General features: G+C 42.3%; 1 protein-coding gene across 10 annotated transcripts in view; it reads right to left on the bottom strand.

The window, feature by feature from the left end:
• LOC116982780 (FH1/FH2 domain-containing protein 1-like) overlaps window positions 1-17,820 on the bottom strand; it is a 235,332-nt gene that overhangs the window by 149,551 nt on the left and 67,961 nt on the right. The window lies entirely within an intron of this gene.

The following is a 17,820-nucleotide window of genomic DNA, read 5'->3' as shown; positions in this document are numbered from 1 at the left end:
AGTGTAATATATCAAAATTTGCGGACGATACAAAAATGGGAGGAAAAGTAGGGGATGAGGAGGATAGGAAGAGTCTGCAAAAGGATATAGATAAGCTAGGTGAGTGGGCAACAACTTGGCAGATGAAATTTAATACTAATAAATGTGAAGTCATTCACTTTGGGAAAAAAAATGATAGGGCAAGTTATTTTCTAAATGAGGAGGAGCTGCATTGTAATGCAACGCAAAGGGATCTAGGGGTATTAGTACATGAATCACTAAAAGTTAGTATGCAGGTGCAGCAAGCAATCAGGAAGGCCAATGGAGTTTTGGCCTTTATTGCTAGGGGGATTGAGTATAAAAACACGGAGGTCTTGCTGCAGCTGTACACAGTATTAGTGAGACCACATTTGGAATACTGTGTACAGTTCTGGGGTCCATACTTAAGAAAGGATGTACTAGCCCTGGAGGCAGTGCAGCGAAGGTTTACAAGATTAATTCCTGCAATGAGGGGATTGACATATGAGGAAAGGTTAAGTAGGCTGGAACTCTACTCTTTGGAGTTTAGAAGAATGAGAGGCGATCTCATTGAAACATATAAGATCGTGAGGGGCCTTGATCGGGTGGATGCACCGAGGATGTTCCCAATGATCGGGGAAACTAGAACTAGGGGACATAGTTGCAGAATAAGGGGGGGCTCTTTTAAAACTGAGATGAGGAAGAACTTCTTCACCCAGAGGGTGGTTAATTTATGGAATTCACTGCCCCAGGGAGCAGTGGAAGCAGAAACTTTAAATATATTTAAGACTAAAATAGATGGTTTTTTAGCTGCCAAGGGGATAAGGGGCTACGGGGAGAGGGCAGGGATATGGACCTAGGTATGGTTAGTATAGTAAGACCTGAGTGATCTCCTGGACAAGTGTCGATCGCCTGGATTGGGGTCGGAGAGGAATTTCCCGGATTTTTTTCCCGAATTGGACCTGGGTTTTTATCCGGTTTTTTGCCTCCCCCAGGAGATCACGAGGTTCTTGGGGTGGAGAGGGGTGATAGCGGTATAAAGGGGAGGGTAGTGTCTTGTGTTCTGTGTCTTGTGTCTACTGTTTGTGGGTAAGTGTGTCTGTTTAGTGTTCAGCCATGAGCGAATGGCGGTGCGGGCTCGACGGACCTGGTGGTCTACTCTCGCACCTACTTTCTATGTTTCTATGTTTCTAATACTGTATTCTAAACATTAGGTAATTTGGTCTATCTGTAACAGAACTGCCCATTTTGGCAATGGCATCTATCTACAATATTGGCTCAGTTTTACTCACTCCCTTAATACAGTCCAATGTGCCAGGCATGTCCCGCAGACCTGCATTTGGCAACTTTTTACCCCTTTTGTATATATTCTCACTCTTTGGAAGCTCTTCTCGTCACTTTTGTTTCTTTTTTCTGTCTTTCACGACTGCATTAACCCATCAACCAGATGACTGATACAATTTATCTCACTTACAATCCCAGCCTCACCTTATCAGTGATATTCCCTTTGTCCTAACCATTCCAGCCCATCTTCTCTGCAACTCAAGATAACATTTAACCACCCCCCCCCCCCCCCCCCCCCCCCCGACCACTCCTCCCACAGGAAAAACACTATGACTGTATGCATGTAAATAGATTTATTTATTGAAATCATATTCTATGTCGCTCTTCCAGGGAGATGCTAACTGCATTTCGTTGTCTCTGTACTGTACACTGACAATGACAATTAAAGTTGAATCTGAATCTGATAACTAGTTTTCTCTCTTTCCCAATGTTGACGACGGGTCTTCATCCTGAAATATCAACTGTTTCTCTTTCTGCCTTTCCAACAATTTATTTTAACTTCAGATTTCCAGCATTTGATTTTTTGTTTTTGATTTTTGTTTACACATTAATAATATTCTAATTTCAGGCAGTATAAAGCATTTTCAAAAACAATGAAAACAGTAGTGTGTGTGTGTGTGTGTGTAAGTAAATGTGTGTATATATATATATATATATATATATATATATATATATATATATACGCGTGTGTATGTGTGTGTGTGTGTATATATATGTGTGTGTGTGTGTGTGTGTGTGTGTGTGTGTGTGTATACACACACACACACACACATCCACACAACACACACACACACATATATATATATATATATATATATATATATATATATATATATATATGTGTGTGTATATATATATATATATATATATATATATATATATATATGTGTGTGTGTGTGTGTGTGTGTGTGTGTGTAATATATCTATATATATCTATCTATCTCTCTCTATCTATATATCTCATCTATACTATATATATATATATACACACACACATATATATATATTTTTTTTCTCATTTATTATATTGTTTACAGTGTACTATGTTTACATATTCTGTTGTGCTGCTTCAAGTAAGAATTTCATTATTCTATCTGGGACATATGACAATAAAACACTCTTAACTCTCCTGAAAAGGGATTTCATTTATCGTTAAGACATAAATCATAATTTACAGGTATCATGCAACTTCTTTCAAACTTAACATTGTAATTAAAAACATTGCCATGACTCTAACTTTGGCCCTCATGTTGTGGATTTTTAAAAGATCCAATAAGTCTAATAACCATTTTCAGTTCTCAATTCTGCTGCAATCCATCTTCTATTTAAGGTGTACTTCCTCAATTTGGTGGTCTGCACCAGAAATCATGACACGGTTCGGGGCCTTTCCTGTACTCAACGTCTTCTAATCAAAAGGCAATGCACTGCAATTTAATGTTTCTTCCAGATGTTTAATGGCACGTAAATGTAGTAGGTGACTTAGACCAGGCCTGGGAACATGAACAAGTAGGTCCTTACTTGTACTCAAGCAGAACTGCATGCCACCAGCGTAGATAATATTGAAGGTTGCACTGAAACCCACCTATTTTCAATCATCAGGGCTGTGGAGAACATCAAATTAAACAACATGCCGACATTGACTGCTTACAATAATAAGGACTTATAGTCCTTGCGGCACCAGACCCAGCATATCAATGTATTATCGATACATGACTCTGTATTATCACCCTGACTCTCAGTCTGAAGAAGGGTCTCGACCAGAACAGTCACTCATTCCTTCTCTACATAGATGCTGCCTGTTCCGCAGAGTTACTCCAGCATTTTGTGTCTGGTATATAGAAACATAGAAACATAGAAAATAGGTGCAGGAGTAGGCCATTCGGCCCTTCAAGCCTGCACCGCCATTCAATATTATCATGGCTGATCATCCAACTCAGTATCCTGTACCTGCCTTCTCTCCATACCCCCGATCCCTTTAGCCACAAGGGCCACATCTAACTCCCTCTTAAATATAGTAAATGAACTGGCCTCAACTACCTTCTGCGGCAGAGAATTCCAGAGATTCACCACTCTCTGTGTGAAAGTCTTTGGTGTGAACCGGCATCTGCAGTTCCTTCCGACATACTATCGATACATTGACCGAGATCTGGGATAAATCAGACCGAGGTCTGGGATATATACAGAATTCTGTGCTTCCTTGAAGGTGCATGTCCTGAGCAAAAGATTGGAATTTTGTAACATGCATGAACAAATAAAATATGAACAGATTTGTGGCCCAGGCCAGGCCAAGGCAATTCATACATGTGCAAATCCAGAAAGTACAAATACTTTTGTCTTTTCTTCATCACTAGATATATGCACGTTATCAACTTAACTACACACAAATTCTGCTTAAGGTTGCAAGATTATCATGGACAAAAATCAAAACATGAATTGCAATTCCCTAAAACACCAGCAGAAGTCCTAAAATTCCACGTAAAAGAGCACTTGGCTCATTCATTCACTGAATTAGCAATCCGGAATTTGCCTTTTTATACTTGCAACATGATTAATGTTTAATTAGTTGACAGTTCAAATATTTGCATAGTTTCACCTCATGTCCAAATGATCAGTAAAAAGTGTTATCATCAGTTTGTTTTATATCTAACTATGGGGCATCTTTTTGACGTCTAAAAGTGAGGGTGCAACTGGATCTATCGCATGGAAATTTCACGTCATTACCCAGTCTACTGAATGTGCTGGACACCACCACAAAAGACTCAAAGTGCTGGGATAACTCAGCGGGTCAGGCAGCACCTCTGGAGAATATCGATGGGTAACATTTTGGGTTGGGATCCATTTATGCTGTTAATTTGGTCATTCAGTTGTTGGTACTGTTCATAAATCTGCATTCCTGCTAACAATACATGCACAGATCCTTTGACTTTGGAAACACAAAGACAAACATACTTAGGAAAAACATTTAACTACTGTAAATATACAGCTCAGTTTTAATTTTTGCCTCTGATTTTCTTCACTTACATCCATCCTTCTCTATATATAGCCCCAATAGTACTATTGTATCTGATACTTCAGCTAGGTAATCATTTTTCATTTCTAACTTCCAATACAAGTGAAGGACCATTAACCGTAAATATTGCTCAAGGCGATAGCCAACATAAATCCTTTTTCATGTCAGGACCAGTCTAAAGTTCTTGTAACGAAAACTGCTCGTTCAATTTTTTTTTCTAGTTCCAAGAGATTATTGGTGTAATGATTTGGGATTTTTTCATCAGCTTGCTAATAATTTATGGCAAGTCTGCTGTGCAAATATATATGGAAGATGTGCTCCTATGACAAACTTATTAGATACAATAGCATTAGAGAGGGGGCAAGGAGGTTTACATGGATGTTGCCAAGATTGAAGATTTAGTTTTGATTGAGGAGGAAAGATTGGCTAGGTTATGGTTATTTTCTGTAAAATAGGAGAAATTAGTAAGTAAAAGTAGAAAAATAATATAAAATCATGGAAATAAACAGGATAGGGCAACTAGGAAGAATCTATTTCCTTCATTGGAGAGGTCAGTAACTGGGAGAAATGGACAGGATAAATAGAGGGGGGGGGGGGGGGGGTGATGATTCTGTTCCCCACTTGATGAGTGATGGGTCCAGAACACACTTGCATGAAAGAATAGTGAAAACAGAATACTCAGGTCATTAAAAAATTACCAAGACTAGGCTACAGCCTATGAAGAGAAAAGACGGTTTAGGCTCAATAACTGCTTTATCTGCCACCATGTAGATAATATGGTAAATGTCCTCATTCTGATACATAGATTTCTGCATTTAATGATTGGATGCAAAGTTCCTTCTTTAAGTCAAGTACAGGCACAGGACCACATGACAAATGCAATTTGTAAATAAATATATTTTCCCATAATAGTTTTGCAATAAGGTAGCTACTGCACAGAAGGTACACAAAATTGCTGGGGAAACTCAGCGGGTGCAGCAGCATCTATGGAGCGAAGGAAATAGGCGACGTTTCGGGCCGAAACCCTTCTACGTCGCCTATTTCCTTCGCTCCATAGATGCTGCTGCACCCGCTGAGTTTCCCCAGCAATTTTGTGTACCTTCGACATTCCAGCATCTGCAGTTCCTTTTTGAACAGCTACTGCACAGATATTGACGTGTTTTCACTTTGAAGTTAGCTTCAATTCAAGCATAATTTTGGATGCTATTGTAGTTTATATTTTGGCGTGTTTGTCAAATGGAGTCTATAAACTTCCCTCCTGTCCCTGGTGATTAACAGCTTTGGCAAGATAAGCTTGGTAACAATTCGTTGTTTGAATCACTCATCCTCAAATAGGACATTTCACCCTTGAGAGGTTAACAGGTTAAACTTCAGATTCTTTGCAACATATCCTGCATTTACAATGTTACAGAAATAAATTTTCTGATTTGCAAGTCCAAATATTAATATAGCTCAATTTAATGAAAGGAAATGTGAATTGAGACAATGCTGTTTTTATGACTAATCCAATGGTCATCATTATTCTGTCTGCTCTTTCATAACAATCTGAATCAACACTCAGAAGACAATGTAGTACCAACAGGTGCTGTGCTCGGGATTTGCAAATGTTATGTGTGCCAAGAAAATTTGTCATCTTTAGTGGGTTTTAGTGATAGAGCGCGGAAACAGGACCTTCGGCCCACCGAGTCCGCACCGACCAGCGATCCCTGCACACTAACACTATCCTGCACATACTAGGGACAATTTACATTTGTACCAAGCCAAGCAGCCTACAAACCTGTCTGTCTTTGGAGTGTGGGAGGAAACTGAAGATCTCGGAGAAAACCCACGCGGTCACGGGGAGAACGTACAAGCTTCGCACAGACAGCGCCCATGGTCGGGATTGAATGCGGGTCTGGCGCAGTAAGCACTGTAAAGCAGCAACTCTACCACTGCGATGCCGTGCAATCCACATTATTAATTATTATCTTATTAATCAAAGAATGCATGTTCTGCCAAAATTAACTGTGTTTAATTACGTATTTATGTACAAATTAATATCAGTGTCTCTACAGCATAAAAATCAAAAAGAATACCCTTGCCTATAGTTAAAGATGCACTAAGTTAGATGCTCTTTGCTCAAAGAATGTTATTGTTTCTGCGATACAAACATTAAAAAATAGGTGCAGGAGTAGGCCATCTGGCCCTTCAAGCCAGCACCACCATTTAATATGATCATGGCTGATCATCTAAAATCAGTACTCCGTTCCTGCTTTTTCCCCAAATCCCTTGATTCCTTTAGCCCCAAGAGCTAAATCTAACTCCCTCTTGAAAACATCCAGTGAATTCATGGGGAGCACCCAACCAAATTAACTTTTTTTTTCCCCACAGAAATATTTTGCTTCACAGAAGGGCTTCCCTCCGTCTGAAGATCTCCTTGAAGATTTACAAAGTTAAACCATTCATCTCCACCGGTGAGGCTTTGTGTTCAAAGAGAACTAGAGCCATCTCTACCTTAAGGTGTGATTCAACTCAGAACCTCCTCGCCAGCTTTTCTTTATTCACTTCTGGTTATTTTAGACTCTGGAGCAGACTGCTGCTGAATTTCCTATCTGGTGATGCTGCACAGGCCTTTGGATATGTGCTATGCTGCAGTAAGCAGTGCAACCCTCTCAAAGTGCACTGCTATGATTCTCTTTATTATCTAACATCAGTATTATGAAGTAGCTACCGCTGAATAGTTTATCTGCAAATGTTAACTACAAGTTACCTACAAAGAAATTTGTTTAAAGATTTGCATTTGGTCTTCAGATGGCTTAACTGCATTTTAACGTAGAACACCTTTGCCACAGGAGGCTGTGGCAAAGGCTTTCTACTTTAGTGGATATATATAAGGAAGAAGATATTTTTAAGGCAGAGATAGATATATTCTTGATTGGTACAGGTGCCAGAGGTAATGGGGAGAAGGCAGGAGAATGGGGTTAGAAACATAGAAAATAGGTGCAGGAGTAGGCCATTCGGCCCTTCGAGCCTGCACCACCATTCAATATGATCATGGCTGATCATCCAACTCAGTATCCTGTACCTGCCTTCTCTCCATACCCACTGATCCCTTTAGCCACATCTAACTCCCTCTTAAATATAGCCAATGAACTGGCCTCAACTACCTTCTGTGGCAGAGAAATCCAGAGATTTACCACTCTCTGTGTGAAAAATGTTTTTCTCATCTCGGTCCTAAAAGATTTCCCCCTTATCCTTAAGGAGAGAGAGATGGATCAGCCATGATTGAATGACGGAGTAGACCTGGTGGGTCGAATGGCCTAATTCTACTCCTATTTCTAAAGACTTGTAATAATTAAGAGTTAATTATGTTAAGAAAACCAGACCAGGTTTCTACTGTGTGCTTTCTTCTGCATGATGGTCTTCACAGTCAACTTTGTTTTGATGTTTTTGCTTTATTAACTGCCAGCCTATTGGAATGATCAACTTTCCACTAACTGACCACCTAGTTCCAATACAATTACAGTTAAATGCTGCAATTCATAAGACCACTGACTGGAAGGGGGGCAGCTTACAAAAAGACAGCTAACAGCAGCACAGATATGCTCCCATGCATATCACCTCATTAATGCCCCAAAGCACCTTGTTCACAAGATATTGGGGACCAAGCCCTTTGTTGCCTGAGAATAGCAATGCATAGAGTGGTAAAGAAGGCATATGGTATGCGTACCTTCTTCATTGAATATAAGAGTCAGTAAATTATGTAGCATTTAAAAAGTAAATGTAGGTTAATTGTGTGCAGTATTGGTCACCCCATTACAGGAAGATGTGTAGGTTTTGGAGAGAGTGTGGAAGAGGTTTTCCAAAACATCACTGCCTATATCTCTCGTTTCCCTTTCCCTTGGCTAGTCTGAAGAAGGGTCTCGACCCGAAACGTCACCCATTCCTTCTCTCCAGAGATGTTGCCTGACCCCCTGAGTTACTCCAACATTTTGTGTCTATCTTTACCAAAATGCTGTCTGGATGAGGAGATATTAGCTGTAAGGAAACGTTGAGCAAACATGGATTGTTTTCCTTTAGAGTGGTTGAGGGGAGACCTGATAGGTGTTCATAAAGTTACGAGGCATAGATAGGGTATATAGTCAGAATGTCTTTCGCCAAGGTGGAAATGTCAATTATTAGAGGGTATAGTTTAAATGTAATAAGGGGAAAGTTTAAAGGGGATATGCGGGGCAACTTTTCCTTCTATACAGAGTGGGTGATGTGTTTAATGCACTGCCAGAGGTGCTGGAGGAAGCAGATATGATAGCGGTGCTAAAGAGACTTTTAGATGCATCATATGCAGTCAGAAGGGATTAGTTTAATGTGGCATTATCTGTGGTCCAGTCATTGTGGGCTGTTGAGCCAGTTTCTGTACTGTATTGAGCTACCTATGTAATGTTCAAAGTTACTGGATATGCCACGTTTGCAATATTGACTCTTCGAGATAAGCAGGGTGGATACATAGTTCAAATTCTTTAAATTGTTCCAACTCTGTTGACCTATCAATGTTTATTTGTAAATTATGAGTTTTACCAGGCACGCAGGGATTTTTTAACTGTAGCAATGACTTGGTTAAAAATCGTAAGGAAAAAGAAGAATGCACTTCAGCAGAGGGTCAATGATCCTCACTGTATTATTCGATTACATTTTTAATTGCTTGTGGGGGAAGTTACCCCGCCACCTGCATACATCAAAATAGAAAGTGCTGGGAACATTCAGCAGGTTAGGCAATATCCGTGGGCATTTCACACCTCTTAAGTTCATTTGTGTAGGAAGGAACTGCAGATGTTGGTTTAAACCGAAGATAGACACAAAAAGCTGGAGTAACTCAGCAGGTTAGACAGCAGCTCTGGAGGTGACGTTTCAGGGCAAGTGTCTGAAGAAGGGTCTCAATCCAAAACATCACCTATTCCTTTTCTCCAGAGATACTGCCTGACCCGCTGAGTTACTCCACTCTTTAGTGTCTATCTTAACTTTATCTGTTTGTATTTTCTATTACCTCTTTCTCTGCATTTAAATAACTGCCTTCTTTAATCTACTCACCAAATGACCTCCGCAACAGCTTATTATCCAAACCTATTAGACACATTCTCTTTGTTTTATCTGTTCCTCCCCAAACTCTCTGAAATTTAAAACTAGCTTTTTTCCCCACTGTCTCAGCTTTGACAAAGGACCTTTGAACAGTAATGTCTTTCTCTTTGCATAGATGATGTCATACCTGTGAGTGTACATGGAGTGACGGCCCAGTGCCAACAATGCACTCACATTTGATGTGGCAGTGGTGCCACCCTCTGCTGGAAATAGGCCCAGACACTAAACAACAACTTCCATGCAATGGTAAATTCATTCTTGTTGACACAAGCAAGTGATAGTTGTAATTTTCTGCCCCAATCCTTCTCGAGGGGTACAAGAAATCAGTTTTACTTTGGTACTCATGCTCAATTGACAATGGGATCGTCAATGGAGCTATTAAGTGGCAGGTGGATACAGGATAGGTGGTTGCTTAGCAGATAACATGCAGTTGGAGGAGGGAAGAGTGTAGATTGCAATAGTGACTGAGTTGTGATAAGTGGAGAACAAAAGGCTACAGATTCTGGAATAGGAAAAGAAGGTGAAGAATGCAACCAAAGGAAGAGAAGTGACAGAGGAGAGGAGAGGAGAGGAGAGGAGAGGAGAGGAGAGGAGAGGAGAGGAGAGGAGAGGAGAGGAGAGGAGAGGAGAGGAGAGGAGAGGAGAGGAGAGGAGAGGAGAGGAGAGGAGAGGAGAGGAGAGGAGAGGAGAGGAGAGGAGAGGAGAGGAGAGGGGAGGAGAGGGGAGGAGAGCTGTAAGGTAGGGGAAGGGTATTCAGTGGGTGAAGTGCTAGGCTAAGGGGGGGGGGGACAGGGGGAGAGAGGGCTGGAGAGGTTAATGTGGCAGAAGAGAGTGTTTGAGAGGACCAGGTTAGATTGGTGGAGGGAGAAAGGGACAGAGGTTGGTTACCTGACATTGGAGAGTTTGATGCTCATGCCATAGACTATCCAGATGGAATGCGACGTGCTGTCCATATTGTTTGTATTTGCTCTCCCCTCAGCAGTGCAGGAAACAGAGGACAGACAAGTCAGTGGGGGGATGGGAAGGGGGGGGGGGGGGAAAATGACTGCCAGCCAGAAGATGCAGATGGTCACAGTGGACAGAGAGCAGTTGCCCAGTGTATATCTGGTCTCATCAATGAAGTGGTGGTCACATCGTGAGCACTGAATGTAACAGATGTGGCTGGAAGAGGTACAAGTGAATCTCTGTCTCCTGTACAGGTACCTGGATGGAAGTGAGGGTGAAATACCCTCTCCTTTCTGCTTTCCACAGGAACGACGGTACTCTCTTGGTGACTCCATGGTTCCTTCATCCTGTCCCACTCATCCCTCCCACTTCCCAGGCACTTTCCCCAGCCACTGTAAAGGTGTAACACCTGTCCCTACATGCTGAACCAATCTGCTCATATCTCAACTCTATCTTGTACCCCTTTGCCCAATCCCTTCCTACTTACGTTCAGAACAAAATAGGTGTAATTTACAGTGGCCAATCAACCTACCAATCTGAATGTCTTTAGGATAGGAGAGGAAACTAGAATATCTGGGGAAACTGATGCAGTAACTGGGAGAACATGCAAACTCCACACGAATAGCCTAAAACAGTGATTCCCAACCTGGGGCCATATGGCATGGCAAATTTCAGGGGGGCCACAGAAAAATTTAGGGATTTAGGGAGCCACAGGTTCAATGAACACCTGTAGAAACACTTATAGAAACTTACAAAATTCTTAAGGGGTTGGACAGGCTAGATGCAGGAAGATTGCTCCCGATGTTGGGGAAGTCCAGGACAAGGGGTCACAGCTTAAGGATAAGGGGGAAATCCTTTAAAACCGAGATGAGAAGAACCTTTTTCACACAGAGAGTAGTGAATCTCTGGAACTCACTGCCACAGAAGGTAGTCGAGGCCAGTTCATTGGCTATATTTAAGAGGGAGTTAGATGTGGCCCTTGTGGCTAAGGGGATCAGAGGGTATGGAGAGAAGGCAGGTACGGGATACTGAGTTGGATGATCAGCCATGATCATATTGAATGGCGGTGCAGGCTCGAAGGGCCGAATGGCCTACTCCTGCACCTAATTTCTATGTTTCTATGTTTCTATGAAGGGAGCCACTTTTTTCCGCTAATGTCGTCGGGGGGGGAGGGGGGGGGGGGGGGGCAAAGAAAAATTAAAGAGCCCAAGGGGCCCATGAACTAAAAAAGGTTGGGAACCACTGGCCTAAAAGATCAAATCCAGCTCACTGGAGGTGTGAGACAGCATCTATACTAGTTGCACCAATATGCCAAACATACTGATCGCACTAGTTACTTGTCTAGGCTACTCTAATAACATTGCCAAAGCCCATTATCTTTACCACCGATTACGACAAGGGAAGCAGGGTGCATCGCCGTCTACTGGTTCACTAGTCGCACAGTATCTTGGCTTGGAAACGTACTGTTTGTCCTTCAACGTTGCAGAGTCAAATTCCTGGAACTCCCAATCCCACAATAGTATTGTCTCACCTTCACCGGAAGGACTCAGCATCTTCAGGCATTGGTTCATCACCATTGCCTCAAGAGCAATGGGGATGGGCAATAAAACGATAGACTTGCCAGTAGACAACAGCACTGACAGCCTATAAATATTTATTTTTCAAAAATTGGGTGTGTCACTGACAGAACAGGTCTGAACAAAATAACCCAGACGTCACACAACACCATTCACTCACAATTCGTCCCAGTATACAAATATTGTAAAGATCACATTATGTAATCTTTGATTATTATAGCGATCTAATGTGTTGTAAATGTCAAGCTTTGAGAACATTCCAATCATTTCACTAGAAGTGTGACAGATCAATTGAACTCATACAGTATTAAAGGTACACAAAAAAGCTGGAGAAACTCAGCGGGTGCAGCAGCATCTATGGAGCGAAGGAAATAGGCGACGTTTCGGGCCGAAACCCTTCTTCAGACCCTCATACAGTATTAAGCTGAATTGTCATCATTCCTCTTTAAGGTAAATGGTCCTTGCAAATGACGATCACAATTAATTTTCCTGATTACTGTGACAATTATGTTCCTGCCACTTAATGTCACCAGATCTCAAGTCAAGTTGAGTTTATTGTCACATGCACACATCACTACAGTGAGATAATACGTGTAGAAAGGAACTACAGATGCTGGTTTATACCATGGGTTTTGACATGCCTAGAAAAGTGATGCGTGGGTTTTCCCCAGGCACTCCCAAACTACAAAAACATGCAGGTTTGTTGGTTAACTTGCTTCGGTAAAAATTGTACCTTGTTCCTGGTGTGTAGGTTAGGGCTAGTGTTTGGGGTGATTGCTGGTCGGCGAGGACTCACTGGGTCAAAGGGCCTGTTTCCTTGCTGCATCTCTCAACTAAACTAATTCACCAAGCCCAAAGCAATTTTTGTTGTCATTGGTGATTTATCAAGAGGTGAATGATTCCAGAATTCTGGAATTCCATCACCCGACATCTCCTCGAGATGATCCTTTAATATTTCCTCTGACCAAGCTTTTGCCCATTCTTCCTAATATACATTATGCGGCTTAGTCCCAAACTTAGCTCCTGTGATTCACTGATGTTTTATTGTCCCCTAATTGCAGCGGTTATGTTGTTGCTGCCACATTTCACGAGTGAAACCTGCAGCCAAGGTCCAATTTTAGTTGAAGAATGATCTCATCCAAATAATGGTAAATTTCAATGGTTCTTTATTGTCGCAGGTACAGATGTACAGTGAAATTCTCTTTTTTTTGGCATACAGTTCAGTAAAGTATTGCCATACCCAAGTACAAACCCTGTACCAAGAACGATTGACACATTGAAATGTAACTACTATTGAGATGAGATCATTCTTCGACTAAAATTGCAGGTATTTCTCCTGAATATATATTAGGAAGAAGGGCCAAAAGCTTGGTCCGAGGAAATATTAAAGGAACGTCTCAAGGAGATGCCAGGTGATGGAATTCCAGAATTCAGGAACCACTCATCCCTTGATAATCACCAATGACAAAAAAAAACTACTGGAGTGACTCAGCGGGTCAGGCAGCACCTCAGGTGGACATGGATAGGAGAGGTTTTGGGTTGGAATCCTTCCTCAGTCTGAAATGTCACCTATCCATGTCCTCCAGAGAAGCTACCTCACCTGCTGAGTCACTCCAGCAGTTTGTGAATTTTCTGGTAAACCATCATCTCCCACTTCCCTGTGTCTCCAATTACCAATGACACTTGTATTGGATACTTGCAGAAGGTGCACTTTGAAGAGTAGATTTGGCCCATAGAAACTGCAGAACCTCTTTGGGAATGTCTGCTTATTCTGGTGGCTAACTTCCAAGAAAGCTAAAGCACTCTACAAACTGCATGCCAATAGCTATCCATGTGACACATTTTCTTCACATAGTAGCAACTCACTAACATTGTGACATAACTTCCTTAGCAGTTAAAACATATACACTACATGTTCAAGATCACACACACAGTGAAGGAGCGGCAAAGCTGCAGCCTCACAGCCTCAGAGACTGGGGTTCGACCCCGACTATGGGTTCCTACAAATGCGGAATTTGTACGTTCTTCCTGTGACTGTGTGGGTTTTGTCCCGGTGCTTAGGTTTCCTTCCACATTCCAAAGATGTGCAGGCTTGTAGGTAATTTGCTTCTGGACATTACCCCAGTGTGTAGGACGCAAAAGTGGGATAACATCGTTTATGGGTGATCAATGGTCATGCTTGGACTCGGCGGTCATGCTGCCACACTCTTGTGTTTTGGCTGTTGTAATAACTGAAGCCTTACACCATGATAAAGGTCCAAAGACTTTATTAACGACATAGCATATATAACTTCATGCTAGCACGTCTTTCTAATTCTAAAGGGAACAGGCAGGGAGGACTACTGTAAAAGCAAGTGGCCGTAACTACCAAAGCACGACTCATAACATGAGTGACACTGATCTACAAACAAACTATATCTCTAAACTAAAAAAAACTAAAAACCAAATCAATTTAGAACATGCCAAGAAAAGTGATGGATTTGCTTGATAAAGGCAGCTCACGTGGCCTATTAGTGTCATTTTCAGCCTTAGTTTTACTCAATACTAATAATCAATTCAAAGCCAGCCTATTGTTTGGTCTGCAGTTTGTTTGGAGCCTGTCATATAAGTTCACAAGTTATAGGAGCAGAATTAGGCCATTCAGCCCATCAGGTTTACCCTGCCATTCAATCATGGCTGATCTATTTTTCCTTCTCAACCCCATTCCCTGCCTTCTCCCCATAACCCCCGACACCCAAACTAATCAAGAATATGTCAATCTCCGTCTTAAACTTATCCATTGACTTGGCCCCCACAACCTTCTGTGGCAATGAATTCCACAGTTTCACCACCTTCGGGCTGAAGAAATTCCTCCTCATCTCCATATGGAGTGCTCTGGCATGTGACCACACATTACTGACACAAACACAAGCAAGCACACACCCCAACAATTTACAATTTACAAAGCATGTGCAAACAAGAACCCCGCAAGCTTTATAATTTAAAACTCAATGTTCCTTCAAATAACTTGTGAACATCAAGTGAGGAATCAAAATGCTGGAATTGTGGATAAAAGAGTATATATTTTCATTAGGAGATGGGGCTTATTCTGTACAAAACATCTTTACATTGTAATTTATCTATTTGATTAATTTTAACCATTCAAACTGCATAAAAGGACAAGTAACAAACCAATCCAATCTGTCCACAAAAGTGTCACTCTGACAGTTTCTCACACTGCTTCAGAAATTAAGTTATATGCTATTGTTACACCCCATAATCAACCTGCCCTTGGGTGTACCTCAACATCTAACTTTGTTTTCCATACGCAATCCATTTTCTCCTTTCCCCAAAATCCATTGTCTCAATTTCCATTTGATCCTAATGAGTTCAGCTGCAAACACATCAACGATCAACGGTGTCACAATATGAAACTGGTCAAATGGAAAAATGCAGCTTTGAGTCATGGCCCGTAGATTTGCAATGTTCATATTGCCTCTGCATTCGTATTACAAAATGTATGCTACTGAGCTCTGTGGAGTTCTGGTAAAAGATATCTATCCACAATTCACAAAAGATATCTATCGTAGACAAAAATGCTGGAGAAACTCAGCGGTGAGGTAGCATCTATGGAGCAAAGGAAATAGGCAACGTTTCGGGCCGAAACCCTTCTTCAGACTGATGTGAGGGTGGGAGCGGGAAGAAGAAAGGAAGAGGTGGAGCCAGAGGGCTGAGGGAGAGCTGAGAAGGGGAGGAGATAGTAAGGACTCCCTGAAATTAGAGAAGTCAATGTTCATACCGCTAGGGCTATCCCTTTGTTTCCTGCCACTGAACCAACGTTGAACCTGATGTACCATATTCCCTTGTATATTTCATGGAACCATGCCAAAAGTCTTACTAAATTCCATGCAGACCACATTAAATGCACTAGTTTCATGGATCGTCCCTTTATCTTCTGAAAGAATTCAATCAAGTTACAATCTTCCATTAGGTAATCCATCTAGACTCTGCCTGTTTAAGCTGTGCCTTTTAAAACACTGTCCACTTGAATTACTTCCAATCATTTCCTCACCATAGGAGTTACACTAATTGGCCTGTAACAACTCGGTTTATCCACTCCTCACTTTGCAATTATCAATACAATGAAGCAACCTCCTGACAGCATTCCAGGGAAGATTGAACAATTGTGGTCATAACCTTTGAAATTACTCCCTTTCACCTTTTAATAGCCTCTGCTATATTTCATCAGGACCTGGCGATTTATCCATTTGCAAAGGTCACATGCCTCACACACTTCCGCTTTCACTATGTTTATCCACTCCAATATTTCACATGCATTTACTTTGCCTACAAATACAGGCATCATACTCTATTTTTCTGAAGAGAGCCGAGAAACACCTGACCATGTGTTCCATCTCCACACACAGGGTTACCTACCATTCACACCCTCAACAGGCCCTGCTGTTGTTGTTAAACCATTAATCACCTACTGCTCTAATGTCAGGAATAAATAAATGAGACACCAAATTTAAAGCTGACTTGCTCATTTATACTTGGAGATAATAAGGGTATATCCTGACTGGAATTGGAATTAAGTACTGCAAGATAGCTCCACTCAGCATGTTTGCACAGTCCCAAGTCCCATTGAGTTGTTTATACTACAGCAGAGTTCAAATAGTAAAAGAAAATTGAACTTTTGCTTCATTGTTCACAACCTCAGCTTGTCTCCAGAAACTTTACAGTCGATGAAGATTGAGATGTGGTCACTGTTGTAAGTTGGTGATGGGCAAGACAAGAGGTCAATCTTGCACACAGTGAAGGGCCTGTCCCACCAGCATGCGACTGCATGCGGCGCGCGTGACCTAACGTAGTCGCTTGAGCCATACGGCCTCACGGGGCCGGTCCCACTTCGATCGCTGGAGCCGTATGGAGTTGTGCGGGGCTGGTCCCGACATCGCGCGGGGCTCCGCAAAACTGACACTGTCCAAAAATTCCGCGCGGCAATGGCCTGTCGGCCCGCAGCCACACTAAGGCCGTACGCAGTGCCTCGACGCCGTACGCAGCGTCTTGACAGCGTACGCCTAGCACGTGGCGTTGCGTGATGACATCACCGCCCGACGCCGTGCGACATCCAAATTCAGTCGGCCCGCCTCCTGCCCAGCTGATTGGTGAGTATGATGTCGGGACCAGCCCCACACAACTCCAGACGGCTCCGCGGTTGGAAGTGGGACCGGCCCCGCGAGGCCGTACGCTTCAAGCCACCACGTTTGGTCACGCTAGACGCATGCAATCGCATGCTGGTGGACAGGCCCTTGAGTCCCACAAAATGTAAAGATAACTTTACAAGCAAGCATGCCTGCAGCGAGCTGCACTGCAGAGGGAGGGGCCAGACCACTGTTGGGGCAGCACTCTGGGAACAGCACAACCACGGGGAACCGTCTCTGAGTGAGTGCCTGGGGCAACATCGGGACATCAGTGAGGGATGAGCCTGGTCCAGAGGGCAAGGCAGCTCCTGGTGGTTGGCCTGCCCAATGAGGTGCCAACTCCAGGGGAGCATCTAGACTAACATCAGGGTGTTGCACAACAATCAACCTGACCAATGTGGGATGGGGGGGGGGGGGGGGGGGGGGGGGGAGAGAAGGTTAATGGCCAGTGATTATTCAATAAGGGGGCAGTTCCAAGTGAGTAGACAAGCAAACAGTAGGACAGTGCTAATGGTTTTTCCTCCCCCCCCCCAAAAAAATTAAAATACACTTCATTCATAATAAAAAATATATACCTTTAACTGTGCAGGAAACTCTAGATATATTCTTAGTATCCAAATATTGAATCTCATCATACTCATTGTGTTTGCAC

Source organism: Amblyraja radiata, chromosome 17 (genome assembly GCF_010909765.2).
Source record: "Amblyraja radiata isolate CabotCenter1 chromosome 17, sAmbRad1.1.pri, whole genome shotgun sequence".
Classification (NCBI taxonomy): Eukaryota; Metazoa; Chordata; class Chondrichthyes; order Rajiformes; family Rajidae; genus Amblyraja; species Amblyraja radiata.
Note: the sequence above shows the minus strand (reverse complement) of the source record. Positions and strands in the feature narration are given on the sequence as shown.